At 38.9% G+C, this 22,613-nt stretch overlaps 1 long non-coding RNA gene across 1 annotated transcript in view; it reads right to left on the bottom strand.

The window, feature by feature from the left end:
- Window positions 1-848: 848 nt before the first annotated feature.
- The window catches only part of LOC137501866 (uncharacterized), a 129,054-nt gene continuing 107,289 nt past the window's right edge, over window positions 849-22,613 (bottom strand). Inside the window, exon 3 of the long non-coding RNA XR_011018658.1 lies at window positions 849-880. This is a non-coding gene — a long non-coding RNA (uncharacterized lncRNA). The remainder of the gene's footprint in view (window positions 881-22,613) is intronic.

Raw genomic sequence — 22,613 nt, 5'->3', positions numbered from 1 at the left:
CCATCCCTCCACCAGGCCCCTGTTCAGCATAGCAGGTGAGGCCGCCTGGGCGAGGTACTGGTCATACTCCCCAGTTGTATCCCCCGACCAAGAGTCTGAAGCTCCAGGACACTGCCCTTGAGGCGGTAGAGGTGGGACCCTCGCTAAGTCCGAGGGAAAAACCGAACCTGGAGGGTAAACAGATGATGATGATGATCAATAAAGAATCTCACGTGTAAATGTTCTTCTATTTCACATCAAAATAGAAAGATCAGCATACCCTCGCTTCCCTTCAGAACCGTGGGCCAAATCCGCATATAATATCAAGTAGGCTATACCGTCTAAACATCGGTTCTTTGATTGTGGGCCTGACAGAAATGTTTGGATATGTAATGTGAACCTATGTTTCCATCCGTAGGACATATCAACGCCCAAGATCGTAGAAAAGAACCTGAGTTGTTGTGAACAGGCATCGCATTGGTGCAGGAAACTACTAGACCACATTCAGTCAACTGTACGTGTGAATTCCTACACTGCTGCCACTGGAAGGTACTGGACCGTGCTATGGACTGAGGATTCAATATTCTCGGAAGATGAAATACAAAAAGTTGAAAAACCAACAGCAATTTCAGTTAAAACTGATGCACTCTAACCTCAAAGTTGCATGCTGCCACAAGTTTAAATAAATGCAGAGAACGTTTCGTCAAGTACACGTAAGGAAACTGGATACACGACGACAACTGAATAGCAACAAGGGGTACTATAGCTACAGGAAACAATAACTACAGAAGTCGTAATAGCATTATCTCCCAGGGTTAAGGTAACTGCACCTTACGTATACATAAGAGCAAGAAGAATGTGAGCACTCACCATTCGGACACGAGAAGAGCTGACCAGGAGCCTGAAACAAAGAAATCAAACTTATTAATACGAATAGTTCTGAATTTGTTTCAGAATAAAATACATTATTTATATTAAATTTCGACTGACAAATGCAAGGCGTAACGTGCCTCTGGCTCCAATAGTAAGTCCCATAACATCAAGGATTTTAATATGATATGTATTTAGAGCACTTGGATATGAAAAGTTATCAATCTATCTATATACTAGCGAATGTACCCGTGCTTCGCTACGGTATTCTAAATTGTATTCGAATATCGAAGTAAATAGTGTACATGCAGTAAATAAGATAGTTTTAAAATTGCATGTCTCTTAGCGTTATCCGAGAAAGAGCATGGGGAGGTCCCCGTACGTTTCCAATGTAAAGTGTTTGTTACGGATTTGTGATATAACGGCAGGCTCACTTGCCTACTGGCATTCACAATCAGGTTGGGAAGTTTACATTATAATTGCAGGCCCCATTGCCTACTATGCGGACAGAATCGATTTGGGGAGTTTTCGTTAAAATGGCAGCCCCCCTTTCCTACCTACAGACAGATTACAGTTTTTATTATAATGGCAGGCAATTACCCTACTATCACTCGAAATTGAGTTGTGCAGTTATCATTATAATGACAGGCCCCTTTTCCTACTGCCAGCCAGCGTACTGCCAGTCACACCAAGTTGGTGAGTTTCCATCAAAATAGCAGGCCACTATGCCTAATGCCAGTCACATTTTAGATGAGTACATTTCTTTATAATGGCGGGCACCCTTGCCTACTGCCAAACACAATCGGGTAGGGGAGTTTTAAACAAAACTGCATGCTCACTTACCTTCTGCAAGTCAAATCGAGAAGGGAACTATTCATTACAATTGTAGGCCTTCCTTACTAACGACAGTTACACAGGAGTTGGAGAAGGAACCCTTTCCTACTGCCAGTCAAAGTCGGTGTGGGGAGTACTGATTACAATAGCAGACCGACCCTTTCTCGATCGCTAAATCGACATCAGTGAATATATATAGATCGACATACGAAAGTATATGCATGTTTACAATATTGAAGACCTTCATTTACAGATTAACTGCTACTAAACGTACGTCATATCGACAAAGGATTATACCATAAGACACGCCGGATTTAGTGGCCTAAATGGCTGGTCCAATGATATGTCATCTATTCTTGGGTCAGATTTAGAAACGTGGAACAGGGTAAAGGTTTTGTAAGATCATCTCACATTACATTACTTTTCGGATAATAATGTGACAGCTACATACGTAGCATTTGGCTCACATATGGCTACTGAGTGGGCCAATTTTCGTGAAGAGTTTGATGATTCTGTATTTCATATAAGTAATTGAAAGTATGAATAATGCATGTGAAAATTCCAAATTGACTTAACATCGATTAATAGAGAAAAATCAAACGTAAAAGGGATACAGATACGGCATAAAGTCATAAGACCAAGGTTGTAGATCATTCCAAATTGAACGGAGATTGTGCAATCCGTTACGTGATAGGAATTTCCGAAGGTCTGCACCATCATTAAAATTGCCTGCATATTTCGATATTCTTCGGGGATAAAAAATGAAAAATTTAATGATATAGGATTTTTCATTCGTTACAGGCTAAAACGTATAATTTTGTCAAATTTCAATTATCTTCTTATTCTTCTGGCAGATTATGCCACAATGTGGATTTTGGGCGAGGCGGGTAAAAATTAGGACTTTCAGGAAATCAAAAATTATGGAGATTGTTATTATTACCCCTTAAACGGAAAGCTGTACGAAAATTTCGCCAAAATAGTCAGTGTAGAGGTACACAGTCGTTACGATTTGATTTATATAGATAAGGAATCTGCTCCATGTAAAACACCTTTTGGGCTATGTCCGCTGGACTTAACCTGCAAAAGTGACCATTCATGATATCTCCCTTATTAATCCTCCTGACGAAAAAATGCACATGAAAAAAAAAGGTTTAGAGGTGGAATTCCATCAGGTTTGGTCGATTTCCAGTCAGGTTGGTCTTGTTCTGTATATATTGTGGAAGAGTAAAATCACCATTTCGGTTCCTTATAAACCGCCAGTCCATTCCGGAACATGAAATGTTATTTACGTTTAAAACCTACCTTTGGACAGGTGGATGCTAAATATAAATTTTGTTTCGAATGTCTTCAGTAGTTTTCAAGTTGTAAGGAATACGCTTTACACGCACCCGCTCGTGAGTTAAGTCCGATGGGACTTGTACAGAAAAACGGTCCTTTAATGATATCTCCCTTATTGATCCTCGTATCGAAATGATGCACATGAGAAAAAAAGGTTTAGACATTAATTTCTACCAAGGTAGGTAGACTTCCATAAACTTTTGTTGTGTATATTTTTTGGAAGTGCAAAATCACTGTTTCGGTTTCGTATAAACCCCCAGTTAGTTCAGGGATTTAGAAACAATATTTGCCCTGAAACCTATCAAGGACAGGTGTATTCTAAATACGAATCTTGGTGGAAATGCATCCAGTAGTTTCTAGCATTCACGTACATACGGCGTAATTAAGGAAGAAAATAATACAGTTAAGAATGTTGAAACTAATAGAAAATGGATTATAACTGAGGACAGCCGGATAACGACAAATAAATAAATGCCGTGAGTTATGGATATAATAAAGCGCTAACAGAGGAGAAATTTAGGTTCAGTGATTCTTAGGTAAACAAATATGAAGATGACTAATGGTGTTATTACTTAATCTATTCGAGGGCGGTTATAACCTCCAACGATATTCCGCCAATATCCCGCAGATGAGCCGATTGATGCCTCTCTTGCCATCTACCCAAGGAACAACCACGAATTTAAAAGCATGATGAGGAAAATGGCAATACGTTACTTCCCTACTGGCATGCAGTCAGAGACGTTGCCATGGTAACCTGTAGGTTCGTTGTCGGTCTGTCGGTCACTAAATGCAGAGCATGATACCAGCAGAAAATTGTAAATTTCTCCGTCATGTGAAGAGTAAGGTAAATTATGAACATAACGAAAGTTGTTTATAATGAAGAGACGTTTCACGTACGGTAAACGAAGTTTACAGAAAATCAATAGTATAAGAGAAAATAGAGGAAAACCACTGTGGTTTTCCTATAAACACCCCGTCTACTCAAAGATTTTAAAATTATATGCATATCGGAACCTTTGCTGGGATGAGTATACTCTAAATATGAAGTTTGGCTGAGATCTATCCAGCCGTTTCGACGTGATGGTGGGAAAACCACTCTGCTTTTCCTATAAACCCCCCGTCTATTCAAGGATTTTAAAATGATATGCATATCTAAACCTTCCCCGGGATTAGTATACTCCAAATACAATGTTTGGTTGAGATCCATCCAGCCGTTTCGACGTGATGGTGGAAAAACCATTCTGATTTTCCTATAAACCCCCCATATATTCAAATATTTTAAAATGATATGCATATGGAAAACTTCCCCGCGATGAGTATCCTCTAAATATGAAGTTTGGTTGAGATCTATCCAGCCGTTTCGACGTGATGGTGGAAAAACCATTCTGGTTTTCCTATAAACCCCCTGTCTATTCAAGGATTTTAAATGATATGCATATCAAAACCTTCTCCGGGATGAGTATACCCTAAATATGAAGTTTGGTTGAGATCTATCCAGCCGTTTCGACGTGATGGTGGAACAGACAAACAGACAGACAAACAGAAACAATTTTATTTATATAGATTTTTACACTCGTTCTTCACCCCCTTTCCATCCCCGCCCAAAGGAGTCCTATGAGTGCCTTACACAACAGTATATTTTTTTCCCAGATATTAAGTCTTATTTGTACCTATTTTGGTTGACAGCTATGCCCAAACGTACATGCATAATCTCACTGCTCTAGAATCCTGGAGCTGACGTTGCCATGGTTACGGCAGTTCATTTCTTTATCCGATTCCTAGAGCAGGGGTAGTGTGGTGCCAATATCTCCGTAACGGTTGGTTTTAGGGCCTTAAAACATGGTTTTCGGGCCCGTAGGGCTTACCGAGTTTTGTTCTTTGCGTCAAGAGGATTAAATTGAGCTTTGTCTCGTCCTTATACGACAAATTCGATATTTTGCCTATAATAGTATAAGAGAAAATGGAGGAAAACCGTTTTTCCTATAAAACCCCCGTCTTTTCAAAGATTTTAAAATGATATGCATATCGAAACCTTCCCCGGGGTCAGTATACTCTAAATATGAAGTTTGGTTGAGATCTATCCAGCCGTTTCGACGTGATGGTGGAACAGACAAACAGACAGACAAACAGACAAACAGAAACAATTTTATTTATATAGATAGATATATAAAATAGCTTGTCCTGACTGACTGACTGACTGATTCATCATCGCCGAGCCAAAACTACTGGACATAATGAAATGGAATTTTGGGGATACATTCATATTAAGATGTAGGTGCCCGCTAAGAGAGGATTTTTGGATATTCCGTTGCTAAGGGGGTGAAAAGGGGGGGTGAAGTTTTAAAATGAGTGCACCTATATCTCAAAACTTTAAAAGTTTACAAATGTAAAAATTGGTATTTAGAATCTGCTTTGAAAATAAGGAAACACGTACTTTTTGTTTTCAGAAAATCCCAATAGGAGGGGTGAAAAAGGGTGAAAAGGGGAAAATGTGTTCAATGCTTTTAATCAGGATACCGGTGGTTATATCTCAGAAACTGAAGATATTACAGACCTGAAAATTGGTACTTTTGATCTTTTTTAAAAATAAAGAAACACGTATTTTTTTGTTTTTTGAAAATCTAATTAATGGGAGGGTGAAAAAGGGGGTGAATTTTTAAAATTTGTGAATCTATATCTCCAAACTTTTAAAGTTTGCAGATGTAAAAATTGGTATTTAGAATCTTCATTTAAAAAAAAAGGAACACGTATTTTTTTGTTTTCGGAAAATCGCAGTAGGAGGTGTGAAAAGGGGTGAAAAAGGGGTTGAATGCCTTTAATGAGGCTACTTATATCTCAGAAACTGAAGATATTATAGACCTGAAAATTGGTGTTTGGGATCTCCTTTAAAAATAAAGAAACACGTATTTTTTGGTTTCTGCAAAACCCAATTAAGGGGGGTAAAAAAGGGGTAATATTTTAAAATGAGTGTATCTATATCTCAAAACTTTTAAAGGTTATAGGTGTAAAAATAGGTATTTAGAATCTCCATTAAAGATAAAGAAACACGTATATTTTGTTTTCGGAAAATCCCAATAGGAAGGGTGGAAAAGGTTGAAAAAGGGCTCGAATGCATTTCATGAATCTACTTATATTTCAGAACCTGAAGATATTACAGACCTGAAAATTGGTGTTTGGGATCTCCTTTAAAAATAAATAAACACGTATTTTTTGTTTGTGGAAAATACAATTAATGGGGGGGGGGTGAAAAGGGGGTGATTTTTTAAAATGAGTGTATCTATATCTCAAAACTTTTTAAGTTTATAGATGTAAAAATAGGTATTTAGAATCTCCATTAAAGATAAAGAAACACGTATATTTTGTTTCCAGTAAGTCCTAACAGGAGGGGTGTAAAAGGGTGAAAAATGGGTTGAATGCCTTTAATGAGGATACACATATCTCAGAAACGAAAGACATTACAGAACTGATAATTCGCATATGGGATTTCCTTTAAAAATAAAGAAACATGTATTTTTTAGTTTTTGGAAAAGCCAATTATTGGCGGTTAAACAGGAGTGACAAATTGGCGTGAATTTTTTGAAAGACTATATCTACAGAATATCTTGGAATCGTAACATGTTACAGACGTAAAAAGTGGGTGTAAATCTCCTGTAAATGTAAAGAAATATAGGTTATTTGTTTTTGGAAACTCTACTTAAGGGGAACCCAAAGGGGTGAAATTTTAAAATGAGAATTTTTACGGATATCTAAAAAACTTAACATGTTACAGAAGTGAAAAATGGAATTTTTTTTATCTGTATTAAGCATAAAGAAAAGTGTATTTTTAGTTTTCGGAAATACCACTTGGGTGGAGGGCGGGGGGGGGGGTAAAAGTGACGGAAAATGGTGATGAATTCTTTTAATTAGGCTACTGATATCTCAAAAATGAAGATGTTACAGACGTGAAATTTGATATTTGCAATCTGCTTTAAAAGTAAAGAAACACGTATTCTCGGAAAATCCAATGAAGGGGGGGGGGGAGAATTGAAACATTAGTTGACTTAATTGTATGAGAATACATACATCTAATACTAAAGTTGTTACAGACGTGAAAATTCGTATTTGGTTCTCCTTTAAAAACAAAGAAAGAGGCGTTTTGGTGGGGAAAACATCTTGGAGGGCGGGAGTGTAAAGGAGTTGAATTCCTTTCATGAGGACACATAAATCAAAAACTGAAGAAGTTAGAGTCGTGATAATTGGTATTTAGAAGATCCTTTACTATTAAAGAAACAAGTATTTTTTTGCGGGAAAATTCATTTAGGGGGAGGAGAGATTATTGTGAAATGAAGTGAAAAAAAGTAAATTATTTTTATGTGGATACTTATATCTCAAAACTGAAGGTAATAGACGTGAACATTGGTGTTTGGAATCTCCCTTAAACATAAAGAAACAAGCATCCTTTTAATTCTTTTTCGGGGGGGGGGGGTGGCTGTAAATAAACTTAACGGCGGTGGGGTGTAGAAGGAGGTGAGACCAATTGATTTTACTGTTATTAATGTACTTATAAGGATCCTCCGTTGCTCAGGCGGCAGCGCGCCGGCCTCTCACAGCTGGGTTCCGTGGTTCAAATCCCGGTCACTCCATGTGGCATTCGTGCTGGACAAAACGGAGGCGGGACAGGTTTTTCTCCGGATACTCCGGTTTTCCCTGTCATCAGCCATTCCAGCAACATATAATAGTAATAATAATAATAATAATAATAATAATAATAATAATAATAATATCCGGACCGTCGTCAAATTGCGGACCGCGATGGAAACGGCTCCTGGACGGGTAATGACTAAGAATGCAGTCCGGTCGCGGGTTCAGTGCCGCCAAGGCACCCAGTATGACAGCACGCCGGATCTCCTGAAGGATTATATCCGTATTAAAAATATTATAGGAAAAGATGGCAAAGATTTACGGACCCAACTGACATGGAGGAATACCTGAGCCTAACCCGGGAAGTACGAAATCGATTGCTGGAAAGGAAGATTTAAAAATGGGAGGAAACGTGCCGTAAAATAATAGATCGGGAATTTTGGTGGATTCTCGCAGAGAACGAGTCAGATCGCGAATTTCGGCGGATTATATATCTAAAACAATAAGCATTCAATTATAAATTTCAGTATAATACCGTAGCGAAGCACGGGTATCTTGCTAGTAATAAATATTTTGATTGTTCATTCCTTGGGATATAATCAGCTTTCCTGAATCCTGAACAAGTACACGTTCCTGCAACAAAAGTGGCAACACCACTGCAACGCCCCCTCAGCTGTCAGCTAACTTTAAATTCCTGGAAGTGACATTTGTTTAATCTTTAGATACACCTTTCCGAGGAATGATACGAGCCCGAGCAATCACACTCAGTACAATTCTTTAATTGGCTGAAAGCTACAAGAAAGACTTGGAAAAAGTATGTTTTGACATAAATATGCCTTATGGCTGGGAATTATCTGAAAATTTGCGTTACGGAATTTAGTATAACGGAAGTGACATTAGCAACCGTGCACGCTATGTCCTATGGCTAAAATTGATGGATGGTCATGACCGAGAAACATATTTATGATTATTTGATTTTCACAAAGGGAAAAGTTTATTTTTTCCTAAAATATAAGTAATATTCAGTAGCGCTAACCATTTCCAAGCCTTTGAGGGAAAGTATTTTCTGTTTGAGAGTCTATTTTAATATTTCTTCGTGTGGGTTACTGTAGTCACACCCTAGTTCGTGAGCAACGACTAAGTGGCCAAGTAAGTGGTCCTGAGAGTCAGGATACTAGTTGCTATGGAATGGGATTGGGCATCTCGGACATCTTCTGAGTCATGGCCCTACTTGTGCTTAGGAGGCTAGGACTATACAATCCACCAGTGGGTCCTAACGCGTAAAAGGAGAGATTCTCAGTGGGACTATGTGTAAGCAGGGTAACATTCTTCTTCAGAGAAGTTTTACTGAGCACGCTGATTGATTGACACCGTGTGGTCTCTGGAGAGGAATGGCGAAGGTCTTTCTAGTTGATACCCATGGGCGAGCTGCGCGTCTGTCTTTTGTTGTAGTGGTGATGGTGGTGGTGGTGGTAGTGGTACTTAGAGGCCGAAACCCGGTGCCCTGTCGAATAATACCAAGAAGTATGTTCAAGGCCTAATGTCCCTATCCGACGGACAAATCACCAACAATAGTGTTATATGCCCTCCTCCATATGAGCACAGCGGACAGGTTTGGAAGTGAATCCAGGCTTTTCGGACGCAATCCTACCCTGCCGGCCAACATTCTAAAACAACGGGACTCGACCGGCTAACCGCGTGTCAGACCAGCACGTTCAGAATGGAACTAAATGAGGCCACCAAAGCTAGTTACAAGTATAGCATTGTAGAGATGTTTAGATAATCCACAGAGGCTTGCAGACTGAAAGACTGTCTGTCTGTCTGTCTGTCTGTCTGTCAAGAGAGTAAAATCACTTTTGAATTCAATTGTAAGTCTTTATTGTGTGTAAAAGTGTTATAATTTTGTACGAAATGAGTTGTCTCATAAAGTAATATCTTCCACGAACGTTGTACCTCAAGTTGTGCCAGAAATTTGAATGTTTAAATGTGAGCTGATGCTGACCGGCTCATTGACTAAATGATCAGTGTAATGGCTGCGGGTTCGGTTCTCGGCCGGCTCGAGGATTTTAACTGCCTACAGTTGATTCCTTTGGTTTGGGGACTGGGTGTTTGTGCTTGTTTCAATTCACATCTTCATCTACATTTAACACATCGCACTACAAACCATCACAGAAACACTCAATAGTGAATATCTCCCTCCTCAACGGGTTGGCATCAGGAAAGGCATACGTCCGTAAAATGGGGTTGAATCTATACAGGAAACTAGGAAAAGACCAGAAACATGAGGAAGAAATGTTTTTTTTAAATTTGTGTCCTTATTGATCAACTAAGGGAGATAAATATTTATATTGTGCATGTATTTTGCCCTAGTTGATGTTAAAAGATGAGTTGAGTTTGGTTGCCTATAAACATACAAATCAGACCTTAAAACTTCCAGGTTCCACGTCTAGCTACCCTAGTAGGTGATACATGGGTTGTATCTACCTTGAATGCATTAGGTTTGCTCTGTTAAAGTGGATATCCACGAAAATATATTTTTCCGTCTCGTGCCTCCTTATAAATATGCATGCACTGCATATATATTTCTGTAGAGTCGAAAATAAAAACAAGATTCTTTGTCGGCCATCGCGTTATATCACATTTCAACACATTTGATGTTAACCTGGAGGATAGACGGACGACGTTTACCCTGGCAAGTTTTTATGTTCCTTTTTTATGACTCAGACGTCTGAGTCAAGTCTAACTAAAGCATCATGACTCTTAATTAATTTATTTATTACCTTATCCTGAAGTGTCCTGTCAGCGTGAACCCTTAATTAAACCTATGAACTATTACAATGTTCTTACACACGCTCATTAAGTCACACTTCATAAGGTCGATAACCACGCTTGAAGGTTCCACAGAATAACATTCTGAAATATTGACTGCGAAACTTCCAACACCTTACGTGAAGTAACATCAGCAATACAACGGTTAACAATAATCATCAAATGATGTACCTTCAAAAAATAAGATATTCTTCCACGCGCTATTAAGCAGATGCAGTAAAAAGTAAATAAAGTGCCATCATTTTTAAAATTATTCAAAGGAGTGACTAGACGAAGAGGTAACGACATGCTAGGGTCAGTTGGAAGGACGTGGGTTCGATTTTTCGTTAGGAAGTCAAGAATAATAATGATAAGGTTCCTTTTTATGACTCAGACGTTTGAGTCAAGTTTAACTAAATCATCATGACTTATTTATTTATTTATTACCTTATCCTAAAGTGTCCTGTTAGCATGAACCCTTAATTAAACCCATGAACTATTACAATGTTCTTAGACACGTTCATTAAGTCACACTTCATATTATTGTTATTATTATTATTATTATTATTATTATTATTATTATTATTATTATTATTATTATAACCAGATTGATTCCTGAGAGGAAAGCTGGCAAACCACTCGATTTATTTAATGTCTGGTATCGGATTTTGTAGTCTTTACTTTCCGCTATCTATGGGCCTTCGTAGACAGTTACAATTATTCAAAACATTCCACATATGTGAGTCAAATCTAAATAAAACATTCTAACTCTTAAGTAAATCTCTTATACTTTATGGATAAAAATAAAATTAGAATTGTTTGTAAGTATCGTATATTTCAGAAGACGATTTTTGAATTTGTTTAAGGAAAATGGTGCAGGACATCCTTTAAAAAGATTGCAGGAATATTTTATGACGACTACCGAGCACACATTAACAAAACAACAACCGACGAATTGAAGGTAAATATGTCATTAAAGACATAAAAATAAATTATGTAATGTGCAAGCTCGGGTTCTAATACTCTCTCTGTTATTCATGCTTGAAGAAATATCTTAAAATGAATCGTTCGCACCAAAACGTATTTCTCAGTACCTAAATTGTCATTCTTTAAAAATAGTCATACCCATACTAAAGGTAGTTTCACTGTCACAGATTTGAAACTGAACGAACTTGAATGTATCCTCTGTAGATAACTAGATGTATGTTAATAACCCGTGCACCAAAGGAATATTAATGACGGAAGGGATAAGCTTTCTCTCCGACGTCGTCCGAGTACCTTAAGTTTTCTCGCCTGCTGAAAAAGAAAGAAAGAGAGAGAGAAAAGCAAGTCTTTAAAAGACTTTCTCTTGCCTCATCTGAGTGTTCCTATCATAGAATATGAGTATCAAGCGCAGCTACTAAGGTGAGTTTACCATTTCAACTCCACTGAAATGGTGTAGTAATGTGTACATAATCAACTAATTATATCCGCATATTATATATGGTTAAGCAATATTACAGTAAAATTGAGATATGACGCATTTCGAAAATGATCAACAAAATAACATAGGCCTACACTGGAAAAGTTGTTGCTTACGCTATATTTTTAAGTACTTCAAAACGATATTATAACCAGGGCCCGGATTTTGATGACCTAATAAATGCTACCCATTTTAGACCTTTTTTATGCATAATCCGAGATAACAGCGAATTACGAGGCAAAAGTTTGAAGGGTCGAGATGATATTATAATTTTATTTATATAGATTAAGTTGAACCGAAAGAAAAAGCCTTTCACATTATCACTGTTAGTAAATCAACATCGCAAAAAAGTGTGGCTTCTAACCAATTACTTTCGACGTTAAATGGCAGTTTCAAATTTATGCTGAAGGCCACACGGGAATCAACCCTGCCATATTCCAAGGATGAAACCAAATCTAGAGAATAGTAAAAAAAGTCTCCGTGACACTCTCCTTCAATAGATGATTGACTAAGCGACATATCGAGGTTAGGAATTTTCAGGTGGGATTAATAGCCCAAGCTTAATGTGATCGATGTTCACAACTGAGTGTATGCTTGATTAATTGATGACCTTGTCAACATGTTCCTCAAGGTCTGGATATCAATTACCGGAATTAAATATTGTCCAATGTTCTGAAAGAAAGCTGGCCATGGCACAGAACCCTTGACCTTAAAACTTTGTAATTACCAGTAAACTACCAACATCCTCATGAAATTACTGTCAGTACAGCGCACATCCGGTGAAAATCGTACTTAAGGAGACTTACAAACTGTTGCATGCCGGAAAGATGACAACCCAGACAGAGAACGATACATAGTACCGGTAACGACTATACATACGCACTGTTGCGGACAGTGTTTCCATCTTCCGGAACCTTCACTGGTATGGATATCATTACCACGGAGTGTCCTTATAACAGTAGAATGTATAAGGGCAATGCAAAGACGTTCAAACGTCTAATATGAAGAAATGTCAATGTGATATAAGCAACTGACAGGATGTGGCACCTGATCGTCAGAAGTGGCTACGTACTGTCCAAGAGAGCGCACAATATCCTGACCAACAGCGACGAAGGCACTCCGATAAAAGAGATCGTAGAAAAGAGTGAGACATTTAGAAAATAAATTACCTCCAGGCTCTACAACAAGAAACTTCGGCAGTTTTCTTGATGTCCCAGTATTGCAGAAGAACTTGTGGTTCTAGAATTGGTTTCTTTAATCATCTCAGAACCCAAAATCGGCGACCTTGATGCAGTCAGAAGACATCCCAACACGTACTAAAGAGTGAAACCGTGTGATGATGGATAAATGTCAGAAATGTGGCAAAGGGAATGTCTACTCAAAATCTACAGTACATACATAATATTGTACGGTAAGGTTTCCTTATATACACTGCCCTTAAGGTGGTAGAGGTGGTGGAGGTGGGATCCCTTGCTGAGTCCGAGGGAAAAACCAACCCTGGAGAGTAAACAGATTAAAGAAAGAAGGAAAGAAAGAAAGAAAGAAAGAAAGAAAGAAAGAAAGAAAGAAAGAAAGAAAAAAGTTTCCTTATAGTTATTTGTTTCATACGTGACACTGATCATCTAAAGGACTTTTCCCTTCAGTGTCAGTCTGTTTATCTATCTGTTAGTGTTCCTAAAGCGGTAAAACTGCTGGACATACTTCAACCGAACTACGTATTCAGAATTACCGGGAGAGTTGGCCGTGCGGTTAGGGGCACGCACTTGTGAGCTTGCATCCGGGAGATATTGGGTTCGAATCCCACTGTCGGCAGCCCTGAAGAAGGTTTTCCGTCGTTTCCATTTTCACACCAGGAAAATGCTGGGGCTGTACCTTAATTAAGGCCACGGCCACTTCCCACTTCTAGCCCGTTCCTATCCCATCGTCGCCGTAAGACCTGTCTGTGTCGGTGCGACGTAAAGCAACTGGCATTCAGCATTGTACTGACAACATGGTCACCACATGGAGTTAGGGTTTACAGGGATGAATATTCTCAAATGTCTTCGTGAAAGTTAGGTCTATCAAAATATGGTATATAACAATCGTTTAAGAACATGTTATTTTAGTTCATTTATGCCGTATATGTATTTACAGTACGACGGATAATAACGGACATGTTTACCAAAACTTGGATTTTTAGGGCAAGTTCTGTCAGACACTTGGTGCATGTCACTTCTAGTGTATGTGAGTTAAAGAACGAACGTGCCATTTTACTCTTTAAGATGGAACAGATAATAAGGGAAGTATCATCAACTATGGGTTTCATGAATCTTCACTGACAGTGTCGCGCAACAAACAATATGTAACCAGGCGATTTGGCCGTGCGCGTAGAGGCGCGCGGCTATGAGCTTGCATCCGGGAGATCGTGGGTTCGAGCCCCACGGTCGGCAACCCTGAAGATGGTTTTCCGTTGTTTTCCATTTTCACACCAGGCAAATGCTGGGGCTGTACCTTAATTAATTAAGGCCACGGCCGCTTCCTTCCAACTCCTAGGCCTTTCCTGTCCCATCGTCGCCATAAGACCTATCTGTGTCGGTGCGACATAAAGCAACTAGCAAAAAAAAAAAAAAAAAAAATTAACTCAGAAGTTGGTAGAATTTTCCCAAACTTTGGAGGAATACCTCTTTAACATGTCGTATTAAAGGCATGACTAGAGCCATGTTACTTCGCATACATTAACGAAGGTAACATGTAAATCATTGCGAATTCCCGTGCAATAATGGATACAAATGATAGTAATAATAATAATGAGCATGGCGTCACTTCATTTACAATCGATTGTTAATGTTCCAGTGAATCAATTGACACAGGTCTCTAGCATTTAAGGGGAGTTCCAGTGACCTATATCAACATTTCCAAATTTATAAATCTACATTTGTGAAATTTCTGCCTCTATGACTTTGGAATTTTTCTGTCTGTGTTTGACATCTACTTAGAGTTCACTGAACAATAATGAAGTAAAAAATGAAATGGCCTATGGCTTTTAGTGCCGGGAGTGTCCGAGGACAAGTTCGGCTCGCCATATGCAGGTCTTTCGATTTGATGCCCGTAGGCGACCTACGCGTCGCGATGAGGATGAAATGATGATGGAGACGACACATACACCCAGCCGCGGTGCAAGCGAAATTAACCAATTATGGTTAAAATTCCCGACCCTGACGGAAATCGAACCCGGGACCCCAGTGGCCAAAGGCCAGCACGCTAACCATTTAGCCATGGACAAGAATGAAATGATTTTTGTGGTTTCAAAAAAGGATTTGCACCGGGCGAGTTGGCCGTGCGTGTAGAGGCGCGCGGCTGTGAGCTTGCATCCGGGAGATAGTAGGTTCGAATCCCACTGTCGGCAGCCCTGAAGATGGTTTTCCGTGGTTTCCCATTTTCACACCAGGCAAATGCTGGGGCTGTACCTTAATTAAGGCCACGGCCGCTTCCTTCCAACTCCTAGGCCTTTCCTATCCCATCGTCGCCATAAGACCTATCTGTGTCGGTGCGACGTAAAGCCCCTAGCAAAAAAAAAAAAAGGATTTGCAAAATATGCAGCAGCCCTATAATATTTTCCAATCTACAAAAGCCAACGTATCAAACTGGATTAAAATAATTGCCACCCCAGTACTGCTGTTGCAAGATGGTTAACGAACCGCTACAAATACATCACGATTATGAAGTAACAGCGCTCTACTAGATTGCGTCAGATTAATGGCGCAGGTATCATATTGCACAGTGAAATGGTAGTAATTCTTTAACCATATTAATTGACCTGTTTAAAAGTGTTATTATCATCGCTTCATATTCAGTTAGAAGGAATGGAGTTGGACGGCTGCATAGGTACATATGCCCTAGATTTGCCATCTTTTGGTAGCCTATGTTAAAAGAGCGACACACCGAATATGGCGTGTGGCCTCTGGGGAGGCCAGAGAGGTCTTTCGAGTTGACACTTTATAGGCCATCGGAATTAACGAATGACGGCTAAAATTCCCGACCCGGCCGGATGCCCTTCATGACGCGAACCTCAGTTGATGAAATAAATTATAGTAAATGGTAAATTGTCCGGCCCCGCGGTGTAGGGAGCAACGCGTCCGCCTGTCACCCGACGGCCCCGGGTTCGATTCCCGGCCAGTCTAGGGGTCTTAAATTGTAAATGATTAATATCCCTGGCCTGGGGACTGGGTGTTTGTGTCGTCCTTAACGTTCCTTTCCTCACATTCAACACTTTACACTTCCGCAATGGTGAAAAATCTGGCAAAAGATCTGCGCAGAGGTCGACGCCACGAACAAATATCATTAAATTAAAAAAAAATGGTAAATTGGATAATGAGGTGGAAGGAATCGGCTCTGGACTATGAATAGAGACTATCCTAGCATTTGTCCGGAATCAAAAATAGGGAACCACAGAAAATTATTCTCAGGACAGCCGATAGTGGGGTTCGAGCCCACTCGTCTCCCGAATTCAGAGCTTGGCTTTATGGCCATAATGCATTAACACACCGGGCCACTCCGCTCTGTTATAAGTCTATAACCATTAAGTATGAAAATAATCGAAATAGCCATTACGACTGAACTGTTCGAAAATGAGATCAAAGGGCCATGCGGTCTCTATTGAGCCATTTCAACTCTCAGTCCCCCAATATATGGCAGGAATATTATTTAATCCTCTCTCCCCTTCCTTCAATGGGTTTTCAATGACTGTGTCCTCACAACCAGCTACTTTATTGTTTTAAATTCTTCGTTCTACGATGAGTAAAAGAACAAAGGAATATAAAATGTACTTTTGTTCTTGGAGACAGTCCTCGGCTGTCCCTGGAGTACAACTATATAGTCAGATTAAGTAGGTACCTCGTAAAGCTCGAACGTCTTGCCGGGATGTTTATTTAATTGTGTAACTACACGCAAATAATGCGTGACATGCAACATGTTGGAAGTTCAGACGATGTAACTATCCCTTTTCCTAGCAATTAACATAACACACACATAACAATTAAAGAAGAGTTCAAGAAACTCAGGTAGTACTTGCTCGCACTTGTAAAACTTACCAGTACTCTCTTTGCAGTTCACGTCTGAGGGTGTGATAGTTGCATGGCCTCGTAGATTTTTTCTCACAAAAGCGACTATGGTTCGATCCCCCTACCCCAATGCAAGTGACATTTCTGAAATGTAAAGTCATATCCCTTTCGTCGATATCAAAAATAGACTTTAAAATGTTGTGGAACAAGCTGATGAGACAAGTAGTTGTATTCGTGCTTGGATTAAAACAGTCCTCAATCGCACTCTTTAAACATAATACTTCATAGTATTACGCAGATAGTGCGAGTATTAATTAACGAATAAACAAATCTGTGTTTAAGTTTCTATGTGATGATAAACACAAAATACTTAAAGTGAACTGTACCAATCATACAATCCATAATGGCGCTAAACATGCTTGCGACACATTAAATGTAAAGTAGAAACTGTACTTGCGAAGTGTTATGGATAGTTTTCAATATCTACAAGAAGGAGGGAGGCACTGAAGTCATTTTTCAATTTTGTTAACACTGTATGTTGTGGAATTTTAAGGCGCATGCCTACTAGGTGGCTGTATCTCAAACCAGCTGTTGATAGGTTCTTGAATAACTGGACGACAATAACAAACTATTCTCAACGTAGAAATGAAACACCGCAAGTTTTGGAATGATATTTCAAAGATGAGGACCCAAGTAAATTGCTAATGCTTGAAACATTGGTATTGTAGAAATGGAAACATCAAAATACCTTGAAATTTCATATTTAACTATAATAGAGTCGTTCAATCCAATTGAAACAATAAGGCATAAAATTTTGCAAAGAAAAGAAGAATATTTTTGAAAGAAGTACACACAAAATCTTGAATAAGTTAGACTCTAACATACAGAATAAAGTTCAAAATAACTTTGCTGAGTTGTACGAATCTCTTCATTCTTATGTCGTAAGAAACGCGTAAACATTTATGATAATGCTGAAGTCCAAGCCTTGCTGCCATTATTATTGAAAAATGATGTTAATTTTTAAAAAATTTCAGTACAGTCTTGTCCATCTTCAGTTTTATGGTGAATTTTGTTATTGGAAAGAACTAATTACAAACATTTTATTTTGTGCTAATTCTGTGGAAAACTGCGTATCTGTAATGACTGAGACAAAAGCCAAAAGTGTTAATGTTCAAGAGATGAATACAATTATTGGTTTTGTTCTCAGTATTCCAGCCTCTAGTGCTCACACAGAATGACTTTCTTCTTTGATTAATGATAAATGTTCTGATGGTAGAAACCGTAGCAGTGTAGATCTAATGAAAGCTGAAACACAAATCAATGTTAATTTCGATTATACATGCCAGGAATTTGCAGAAATGTGGCGGCAAATGGACGAGGTACGGTACTTTAAGTAAGAATATCTATAGTTTGTAATCAGTGAGTGGATATTTTTTGTTATTGAAGTAAAGACCTGTTTCCAACAGTTTACAAAAGTATTATTCGTATTAGTCATAATTTCGCATCAATGTCTCCCTTATTTTGATAAAAAAAATGTTTGCAACCTTAGGATAGATACAAACACAAGTGAAAACTACGTTTGTATTATGCTGCATGTTAGTTTTCCAAATCACATTTTAACCCTTTAATTGGCAGTCACCTATATCTTCAAGGAAACGTTTTCAGAGGATATTTCTCACTCCAAATGGACTCTCTGAATGCTCTGAAGTGTTGACAAACATGAGATCAACACTGCCGAAAAGTAACAATCAGTAATTTCTGTAAATTCCATGTCGCTTCAGAGCAACAATGCTTATTAAAGGGTTAAAGGAATACTTAGTTTACTCCGATACTAAAAATGTACATTCTGCTCTCACACTAATTATTTACGTACTTAATGTTACCGTTTTCATAACTCAAAGCACGTTCATGCTTACATGTTCTAAACAGAGGTTTCCCACTTTTCGCTCTACTAAAGATTGTTTTACCGAGCTCAATAGCTGTAGTCGCTTAAGTGCGGCTAGTATCCAGTAATCGGGAGATAGTGGGTTCGAGCCCCACTGTCGGCAGCGCTGAAGATGGTTTTCCGTGGTTTCCCATTTTCACACCAAGCAAATGCCGGGGTTGTACCTTAATTAAGGCCACGGCCGCTTCCTTCCAATTCCTAGGCCTTTCCTATTCCATCGTCGCCATAAGACATATCTGTGTCGGTGCGACGTAAAGCAAATAGCAAAAAAAAAAAAAAAAAAAGAGAAAGAAAGATTGTTTGGCATGTAAAGAACAAACGGAAAAAAGTAAACTACTTCAATATCTAATCATTTATTGAACAATTTAGTTTTCTAAACCTTTTCAAACTGTATACCGGTATACTTATTTTAATAATAGTCATGTGCTTACATAATCTGCAAACTAAGCGGAATTTACTGACATTTATTGTATCCAAAAAAGCACATTGCACATGGGTGCAAGGAGTAGACCAAAGAGCCACAGAAGAAAAAGCAAACCAAATCCCATGGCAATACAGCCCTGATGGGCCTTGACCTACCAAGCGACCACTGCTCAGCCCGAAGGCCTGCTGATCTTGAGGTGATGCATGGTCAGTGCAAGAATCCTCTCGGTCGATATTCTTGGTTTGCTAGACCGAAGTCGCCATCTCACCGTAGACTGAGCGGATCTCGCACCAACCCTCAGCTCTTGGTAAAAGGCCCTGAACCCAGGACCTCCGGGTGAGAGGCAGGCACGCTACCCTTAGACCACGGGGCCAGCGAACAACTGAAGGATAGCCGTAAACTGCACGTCTGCTTCCATAAAACTGACTTAGAAAGTCATTGAATGTTATTGTTCACGTAAATAAAAATACAAATAAAAATACAAATACAAATAAAAATAAATAAATAAATAAATAAATAAATAAATAAATAAATAAATAAATAAATAAAATAAATAAAATAAAAATAAATAAAAACACCGAAAATCTGGGGATTTCTGGGGTGAAATGATTAAATTCAGGAACATTTCAAGGACACATTTACTCCAGGGACAAAAAGCGAAATTCGGGGACTGTCTCCGGAAACCTGAGACGTCTGGTAACCTACTATGGGCTACTTCAGTTTTTGCGCAACCTTTTGAATCACTTTGCATATATGTTGTAACCACATGAAAATGACTTTTGACTGCGTTTTTCCGTATAGTAGTGATTTAAACAATTCTAATGATCCCAACAAAAGTGGACGATAATGTTGTTTACCAGATAGGGATGACGTGCTGTTTGTTCCTTCGCGCGTTCCTTGTTTTTATGTTCGCTACAGCCTTGAAGATGTTTCGACAACATCCCGGTAGCAGGAAGGGAAGAATGTGAAAGTGACATGCTGCAAATGGGTCGCCATCATTGTAAGAAACCTGTACTTGAAGCATTACGCCAGTGACATGTATCGCTTCTGCGAAACAACAACTCCATAGGACACAAACACTGGCTGACATACATGAGACCAGTTCACGACAACCAGGAGAGTGGGACAGGACGTATTCCACGCCTTCCAGGTCGTTACTTTATCTCCAACATATCAGAGAGGACAGCACTGGATCTGTACGAATAATAGGTTTCTCTCCAGCACCTTTACAACACCTTTGCTTAAGAAAGTAAAGTCACCTCCGAACAGGCCATGAAGGCCCTTGGAGGAGTGGAAGGTAAAGGCTTCCACCATTGTTAACCTCGGCACGTGATGGGGTAGAGTGGTCAGCTCTACGCCCGGCCGCCCTTGCCCCCAGGAATTAACCTGGTACTCATTTTTGGTGTAGGCTGAGTGAACCTCAGGGGCATATGCACCTCCGGAATTGGAAATCTCGTTTCTTAAATTTTACAACTTCCTGATGGGGATTCGAACCCACGTCCTTCCGGGCGAACTGAGCACGCCTTTACCGCCTCGGCTAGGCAGCCCCTTCATACTACAATGGCGGATAATAATAATAATAATAAGAAGAAGAAGAAGAAGAAGAAATTTCCGTTTAAAATGGCCATGCATATCGGGATCATAGCCACGGGATCTCCAGGTTCATGTTGAAACCGAACAGTTAAGACGTGAATTTTCATTTCAAAAGTTGTGTATTGACCGACATTCAAATTTGGATCATCTAGGTGAGAAGCCAGTGATGATACAGAACAAAGGCTATTCGGATATGGTCTTTTCGGATTCGTAAATGTTCGTATTATCTGGAACAAAAATACATTTAATACCGCGTATACATCAGCTAAACTTCTATTAGAGCTACAGTATATTAGGGTTTAATTAACCGTGTATTAGAATTATATTCTGCTAACAATCATTTTAATTATTTTTACTATGACTAAATCCTTTATTTACACTGCAAGTAGGATTTAATTTATTCTTCCATCACGGATTTTGTCTGGATTATCTGAAATTTCGAACTTGTGTCATTCGGATTACCGAGATTTACTGTAATAATAATAATAATAATAATAATAATAATAATAATAATAATAACAATAATAATAATAATAATGTAGCCCCATATGATTACTTACCAGCACTTTGTGTAAAAATGTGAATGTTCCTCTCCTCCTTATTGCATCAGCAACAAGGAACACAGCAGAACGCTTTACCAATCTACTTCGTCTTAGGTGCTAAGAATACTTTTGTGAACGGCTCGAGTGCATGCGAAGTCTCTCATTACCTGTGTGTCTGTGCTGATCTGTGTGCTTGAAATTACTAACAATTCGTGAAAACACTGGAAAGGAAGAAGCTGTATTCTGTATGTCACGTATCATTCCAGGATTCAAAGAGTCGAACCCTCCTGATCATGCATACTCATTGCACTGGTCGATGGTTATAGGAAGGGCCATGAGAGAAAAGATAAAACTGCTCTATTATCTGTGATCAAGTACGTACAGGCTGGATGTTGACTACTGAATACTCTGACTGCAAAGCCACTTCCATACCGGCTATGATCAAAGAGCCACGGATATGAGCCACGTTATTGGATAGCACGATGCTTCTGTGTCATTTACCCTCAACCGCGCTTTGTACTAGAGTCTCTTTATAACAAACAAACAAACAAACAAACAAACAAACAAACAAACAAACAAACAAACAAACAAAAGGCTTGTAAAAACATTTAATTTTGTTACTTTGGCTTGCTTAAAATGTAACTGAACGGTGAAAGACATAACAGTCTATGATGAAGATGTATCATGTATGTATCTTCTTAATTTGGGAGTGACGTTCGATAGCACAACTTCCAAACAATATTAAATTAATTTTGATATCAGTTAATACAAATGGTTCATTCTGACAACAAACGGATGACAATGCACTTACGGCTTCGTGAACTTCACCGCCTTCACTTAAAGACTTTGTAAGTTGCATCGCTCTCTGTACATAGCCTCGCGGAATGACTATAAATCTGCGAAGTGTAGAGACGATGTTGACTGAGGTGGATTCTCCTTAGATATTTTTCAATTCATTTTCTTGGAAGTTCTACAACATCCTTAACTGTTTTTATTTTACAAGACGAAGGCACATTTTGTTTTATGATCTCCATCTCACTAACGCCGCGGCTCTTGTATTCTGTTACTTCATTTACACTCACTGTTACTTTTGCAGGCCACTTTCATTTGTATACCACCATTCAGCACTCCTACTTTACTATGAATATACTTCCCTAAA

The sequence above is a fragment of the Anabrus simplex genome, chromosome 1 (assembly GCF_040414725.1).
Source record: "Anabrus simplex isolate iqAnaSimp1 chromosome 1, ASM4041472v1, whole genome shotgun sequence".
In the NCBI taxonomy this organism is placed as follows: domain Eukaryota; kingdom Metazoa; phylum Arthropoda; class Insecta; order Orthoptera; family Tettigoniidae; genus Anabrus; species Anabrus simplex.
This window is presented reverse-complemented; position numbering and strand designations above follow the sequence as displayed.